We start from the raw sequence: 7,718 nt of genomic DNA on the forward strand, positions 1-7,718 counted from the left end.
TTTCCTACTGTAGTGTACAGAATATATGAAAAGTCAAGACATTAGGTAGCACTGAGAATGTAGGGGAGTATGTGTTAGATGTTGGAAAAGAGGAGAGGCAGGGGAGGAAGACAGAGAAAGAGAGAATGATGAAGCTGTGTTCTCTTAATTTGAGAATATATATATAAATGCAATATATAGAGGAATATTATTCTTCTATTGAATCAGTAACCATATTTTTAGATTATCTAGATATATAATTTGTTTTTTGGGGAGTGGAAAAACTAAAGATAATTGATGAAATTTTCAATTTTCTTTTATATATTTACAGCTACATAACTGTAGCCTAAAATTTGCTGTGACTAAGCTTTTGTGAATTACTTAGCATTTCGTAGGTTGCTGGCACTGCATCATGAGAACTTCCTAATTCTGAGCTTTTTGGGTCTGAGTTCACCCACTCAGTCTAATGCACCGTGTCTTTGAAAAATCTCTTTACCCTAAGTATCTTTAGTTTCTTCCAATGTAAACTGAGAATAGTAACAGTGTTTCTGGATTTTTATGAAACAAATAATATACTGCAGTCATTCCTAAATACCTGTCCATATACTGAGGTTAGTTCCGTAACAAAGTTTTCATGGGTATATAGGAGAATAAGAAAAAAAAGATCACTGTGATGAGAGTTAATCAAATTCTATACAATTTTTAAAAATGGAGACAGGGGCTTACCTTGTGGTGCGGTGGTTGAGAGTCCGCCGATGCAGGGGACATGGGTTCGTGCCCCAGTCCGGGAGGATCCCACATGCCGTGGAGTGGCTGGGCCCGTGAGCCATGGCCACTGTGCCTGCACGTCCGGAGCCTGTGAACCGCAACGGGAGAGGCCACGGCAGTGAGAGGCCCATGTACTGCAAAAAAAAAAAAAAAAAAAAAATGGAGATAAGTTCTTTCTATGCTTTTGCTTTAAAATCTTCTTTATTTTACAAAATACCTTTTTAAGGTTTCTCCCTATTTCCCTCCTATTTTACTAGCAGGTAAAATCTCAAAGTCTCAGAATTGATGAGCTGATGATATAGAGACACTGGGCTCAACACAGATATGAGTCAGTGTTCCCATGAATTTTGCTTTTGTATGGAGTTATTCCTCTGTCTAGCAGTAGAGAGAGAGAGAGAGAGAGAGGGATCTTCAGATATAAAATTTTGGGGTGAGTCCTTCCCAAAAACAGTGTTTTTGTCAATGGTAAAAAGCTGAAAGCCTTCCCACTAAAATCTGGAACAAGACAAGGATGCCCACTCTTACCACTTCCATTCAACATAGTATTGGAAGTCCTAGCCACAGCAATCATACAACAAAAAGAAATAAAAGGTATCTAATTTGGAAGAGAAGAGGTAATATTGTCATTATATGCAGATGACATGATACTATATATGGAAAACTCTAAAGACTCCACACAAAAACTACTAGAACTGATAAACAAATTGAGCAAGGTAGCAGGATACAAGATTAACATACAGAAATCTGTTGCATTTCTGAAATATCAGAAAAGGAAAGTAAAAAAAAAAAATCTCTTTTAAAATCATATAAAAAATACTGAGGAATAAATCTGACCAAGGAGGTGAAAGCAATCTACAGATTTGACCCCTATCAAGTCACCCATGACATTTTTCACAGAACTAGAAAAAATAATCATAAAATTTATATGGAAGCATAAATGACCCAGAATTGCCAAAGCAACCCTGAGGAAAAAGAACAAAGCTGGAGGTATAACCCTCCCAGACTTCAGACAATACTACAAAGCTATAGTAATCAAAACAGTATGGTAAGGAATAAAGACGCAGATGTAGAGAATGGACTTGAGGACACGGGGAGGGGGAAGGGTAAGCTGTGATGAAGTGAGAGAGTGGCATGGACGTATATACACTACCAAATGTAAAAAAGATAGCTAGTGGGAAGCAGCCACATAGCACAGGGAGATCAGCTGGGTGCCTTGTGACCACCTAGCAGGGTAGGATAGGGAGGATGGAAGGGAGACTCAAGAGGGAGGAGATATGGGGATATATGTATATGTATAGCTGATTCACTTTGTTATAAAGCAGAAACCAACACACCATTGTAAAACAATTATACTCCAATAAAGATGTTAAAAAAAAAAAAAAAACCCAGTATGGTATTGGCACAAAAACAGATGTATAGATCAATGGAACAGAATAGAAAGCCAGAAATAAACCCACACACCTACAGTCAGGAGGCAAGAATATACAATAGAGAAAGGACAGTCTCTTCAAAGAGTGGTATTGTGAAAGCTGGACAGCTGCATGTAAATCAATGAAGTTAGAACACACCCTCATGCCATACAAAAAAATAAACTCAAAATGGCTTAAAGACTTAAATATAAGACTGGACACCATAAAACTCTTAGAAGAGAACATAGGCAAAACATAAATCATAATCTCTGACATAAATCATACCAATGTTTTCTTAGGTCAGTCTCCCAAGGCAATAGAAATAAAAGCAAATATAAACAAATGGGACCCAATCAAAACATAAGTTTCTGCACAGCAAAGGAAACCATAAACAAAACAAAAAGACAACCTAAGGACTGGGAGAAAATATTTGCAAATGATGCAACTGACAAAGGCTTAATTTCCAACATATACAAACAGCTCTTACAACTCAACAAAAAAAAACCAAACAACCCAATCAAAACATGGGCAGAAGACCTAAATAGATGTTTCTCCAAAGAAGACATAGAGAAGGCCAAAAGTCACAAGAAGAGATGCTCAACATCACTAATCATTAGAGAAATGCAAATCAAAACTACAGTGAGGTGTCACCTCACACCGGTCAGAATGTCCAGCATTAAAAAGTCTACAAATAACAAATGCTGGAAAGGCTGTGAGGAAAAGGAACACTCCTATACTGTTGGTGGGAATATAAATTGGTGCAGTCACTATGGAGAACAGTATGGAGGTTCCTTAGAAAACTAGGAATAGAGTTGCCATATGATCCAGCAATCCCACTGCTGGGCAATTATCTGGACAAAACTGTAATTTAAAAAGATCCCACTACTAGGCATATACCCTGAGAAAACCATAATTCAAAAAGAGACATGTACCAAAATGTTCATTGCAGCTCTATTCACAATAGCCCAGAGATGGAAACAACCCAAGTGTCCATCATCGGATGAATGGATAAAGAAGATGTGGCACATATATACAATGGAATATTACTCAGCCATAAAAAGAAACGAAACTGAGCTATTTGTAATGAGGTGGATAGACCTAGAGTCTGTCATACAGAGTGAAGTAAGTCAGAAAGAGAAAGATAAATACCGTATGCTAACACATATATATGGAATTTAAGAAAAAAAAATGTCATGAAGAACTTAGGGGTAAAACAGGAATAGAGACACAGACCTACTGGGGGTGGGCTTGGGGATATGGGGGGGCTGTGACGGGGCGGGGGAGAGGCATGGACGTGTATACACTGCCAGGCGTGGGGTGGATGGATGGTGGGGGGTGGCCGTGTGGCCCGGGGGGATCGGCTCGGTGCTTTGTGGCCGCCTGGAGGGGTGGGATGGGGAGGGTGGGAGGGAGGGAGACGCAGGAGGGAGGGGATGTGGGAACAGATGTATATGTATGACTGATTCACTTTGTTGTAAAGCAGAGACTAATAAAAAAAAATAAAATAAAATAAAATAAAAAAAAGATACATGAACCCCTATGTTCATAGTAGCACTATTCACAATAGCCAAGACTTGAGAACAACCTAAATGTCCATCGACAGATGAATGGATAAAGAAGATGTGGTACATATATACAATAGAATACTACTCATCCATAAGAAAGAATGAAATAATGCCATTTGTAGCAACATGGATGTACCTAAAGATTATCATACTAAGTGAACTAAATCAGAAACAGAAAGACAAATACCATATGATATCACTTATATATGGAATCTAAAATATGACACAAATGAACTTATCTATGAAACAGCCTCACAGACATAGAGAACAGACTTCTTGTTGCCAAGGGGGGTGGGGGAGGGAGGGATTGGAGTTTGGGATTAGCAGATGAAAATTATTTTAACATAGAATGGATAAACAACAAGGTCCTACTATATAGCACAGGGAACTATATTCAATATCCTGTGATAACAGAAAAGAATATGAAAAAGAATATATATATATTTGGTTTATATATATATAAAACAAATCACTTTGCTGTATACCAGAAACTAACACATTATAAATCATTATATACTTCAGTTTCAAAAAAAAGTGTTTTGGGGGCTTTCCTGGTGGCGCAGTGGTTAAGAAACCACCTGTGGGCTGCCAGGGCTCAGCGGGCGCTCGGGCTCCAAGTGCACAGGATGAAGATTGAGAAGGTGAACAGCACCACCAAGACACAGTGCATCACCTCCCACAGCCACGTGAAGGAGCTGGAGCTGGACGAGAGAGGCCTGGCCAAGGCAGTGGCCTCGGGGCTCACGGGCCAGGAGACCGCGCGCAAGGCACGTAGTGTGATAGTGGAATTAATCAAAAGCAAGAAATTGCCTGGAAGTGCTGTCTTGTTGGCAGGGCCTCCTGGAACTGGAGAGACAGGTCTAGCTCTGGCTATTGCTCAGGAACTGGGTAGTAAGGTCCCTTTCTGCGGGATGGTGAGGAGTGAAGTTTACTCCACGGAGATCAAGGAGACAGAAGTGCTGATGGAGAACTTCCGCAGAGCCATTGGGCTGCGGCTAAAGGAGACCAAGGAGGTATATGAAGGTGAGGTCATAGAGCTCACCCCATATGAGACGGAGAACCGCATGGGGGGCTAGGGCAGGACCATCAGCCACGTGATCATAGGGCTCAAGACAGCCAAGGGGACCAAGCAGTTAAAACTGGATGCCAGAGTTTTTGAAAGTCTGCAGAAAGAGCGAGTAAAAGCTGGAGATGTGATTTACATCGAAGCCAACAGTGGGGCCGTGAAGAGGCAGGGTAGGTGTGACACCTACACCACAGAATTCGACCTTGAAGCTGAAGAGTACGTCCCCTTGCCCAAGGGGGATGTGCACAAGAAGAAGGAAATCATCCAAGACATGACCTTGCATGACTTGGACGTGGCCAACGCATGGCCCCAGGGGGGACATGACATCCTGTCCCTGATGGGCCAGCTCATGAAGCCAAAGAAGATGGAGATCACAGACAAACTCTGAGGGGAGATTAACAAGGTGGTGAACAAGTACATCCACCAGGGCGTGGCAGAGCTGGTTCTGGGGGTTCTGTTCATTGATGAGGTCCACATGCTGGACATCGAGTGCTTCACCTACCTGCACCAGGCGCTGGAGTCTTCCATTGCCCCCACTGTCATCTTTGCGTCCAACCGAGGCAACTGTGTCATCAGGGGCACGGAGGACATCACCTCTCCTCAAGGCATCCCTCTCGACCTTCTGGACCAAGTGATGATCATCCGGACCATGCTGTACACCCTGCAGGAGTTGAAACAGATCATTAAAATCCGAGCTCAGACAGAGGGAATCAACATCAGTGAGAAGGCGCTGAACCACCTGGGGGAGATTGGTACCAAGACCACTCTGAGGTACACGGTGCAGCTGCTGACCCTGGCCAACCTGCTGGCCAAGATCAGCGGGAAGGACGGCACTGAGAAGGAGCACGTCGAGAAGATCAGTGAGCTCTTCTATGATGCCAAGTCCTCAGCCAAAATCGTGGCTGACCAGCAGGACAAGTACAAGAAGTGAGACAGCCGAGGTCTTCTGCAAGGAGACTCTGGGTGGGCCCGGTCCCGGTCCAGCCTGTGGGTAGGATGCTTGCCCCCAGGTTGGGCTCTGTCCTCACTCGGGCGGGTGGCAGTGTTGTCAGTTTAGCATAGAAGGGTTTCTTTTTAAATTATTGTGACTCCTCCCGTGGTTGCACTGAAGAACCCTGCCTTATCTGGTGTGTTTTCTAATAAACGCTGATAGGTTATTTTGATGATAAAAAAAAAAAAAGCCGCCTGCCAATGCAGGGGACATGGGTTCAAGCCCTGGTCCAGGAAGATCCCACATGCTGCAGAGCTACTAAGCCTGTACGCCACAACTACTGAGCCCACGTGCCACAACTACTGAAGTCCGCGCACCTAGAGCCCGTGCTCCACAGCAAGACAAGCCACTGCAATGAGAAGCCCGCGTACCGCAACGAAGAGTAGCCCCTGCTCGCCACAACTAGAGAAAGCCTGCGTGCAGCAATGAAGATCCAATGCAGCCAAAAATAAATAAATAAATATTTTTAAAAAAAAGTGTTTTTGAACAGCTGCCTTAGAGATGTCATTGGTGCCTATAGAACCAAAGTGAATTGCTCCCAAGGGCATGGTGTGGCCTGATTAGCACTGAACTTCTACAGACAGCAACAGGCAATAGAATTGGGAGAGAGCCATGGGACTCCCTTATCCAAATGTGTCTGGCCAGTGTCACAAAGCCAAATATGACTTTGAGTCCTGTGAGTCATTGGCACTTTCTGTCTCTTTTCTCCCCTATTCATGTTAATTGCTATAGGCTCATTTCTTAATTCACTTGAGAGACATTCACTGGGGTCCATTTTTTGTCAGGTATCAGGTTGAGTAGTTTACATACATTATTATCTCATTTAATTCATTCAACAGTTTAGTGAGGCAGGCATTATTTTCATCTTCAATTTTCACAGATGAGGAAAAGGGCTCAGACGCCTATGTGCTGTACAAGGGCCACTGATCAAGAGTCATCTAACAGGGTTCAAGCTCAGGTGTCCCACATTCCAAAGGTCACAGCATGGACCATGGAAAGACAGGTCCTTCTGTATCACAGGCAGACCTATGGTGGCAACATTATAAGCAAGGACTTGGAAACATGCAGACCTCAGTTGTTGCTGATATCGTTTTTAGTTTGTTTGGAAAATTAAGAAAGTAATTGTCTAACATTGATGGTTGTTGTCATGACTAAATTAAATACTGTATATAAAATCCTAGAACATAATAAGCTTTTATGAAATGGTGACTATCAATAATAATGTTAACAATAGTAATTGGACTTTGATGTGGGTGGTATGACACTTTGTAGGAGGTAAGAAAATATATATAACAACGTGAAGTATAGCAGGAAGTTTGGGAGTTGGGTAGCAGGCTTGAGGAATTGTAATTAGAGATACAAAGATCACCGGAGGTGGGTTCCAGTGTGGTGAGGGCCTCCTCGTTGAGTCCATCCTGGCCTGGTGGGCCCCAGCAGCCTAAGAGATGGAGTACAAGTTTGTGTGTGGCCACCGAGTTCACAGAGCTTTGTTCCACTCCTGCTGGGGAGGGACATGATCAGTGAGGGATGAGATTCATGCAGCTGAGACCTTGCGAAAGGAGTCTGTATGGATGAGAAGCTGAGCCAGGCTCCCCAGGGGAAGCCCTCCACCCTGGCTGTCTGGTTTGTATTAAGTGGAGTCAGTCTCTGATTACCTTGGCCAAAACCCCTTTCCCCAGTGGCCCAGGAACTGAAAGATTAGGATCCTTCTGGCAGCTGCTGGCACGTTCTGAACCACAATGTTTGAATTTACTCCAAGGCTGGGAACCAGCTGCCCCATGGAGTGAAAGACGAGGGAATTTCACATGTGCAAGAACCTGAAAGGGGGGAACTTGCTCTGGAAGGAAATGAAGTCATAGCTCTTGCAAGCACAGCATTTCCTCCAGACTGGGGGATCACAGCCATGACTTAGACAGCTTGAGAAACTAAAATCCACTATT

At 43.2% G+C, this 7,718-nt stretch overlaps 1 pseudogene across 1 annotated transcript; it reads left to right on the plus strand.

Moving 5' to 3' along the window:
• Positions 1-4,347: 4,347 nt before the first annotated feature.
• On the plus strand, positions 4,348-5,789 carry LOC308615283 (ruvB-like 1; annotated as a pseudogene). Its single transcript has one exon. The product of its transcript is annotated as a ruvB-like 1 (transcript).
• Positions 5,790-7,718: the final 1,929 nt, after the last annotated feature.

The sequence above is a fragment of the Mesoplodon bidens genome (genome assembly GCF_964165515.1).
Source record: "Mesoplodon bidens genome assembly, chromosome: 4".
In the NCBI taxonomy this organism is placed as follows: Eukaryota; Metazoa; Chordata; class Mammalia; order Artiodactyla; family Ziphiidae; genus Mesoplodon; species Mesoplodon bidens.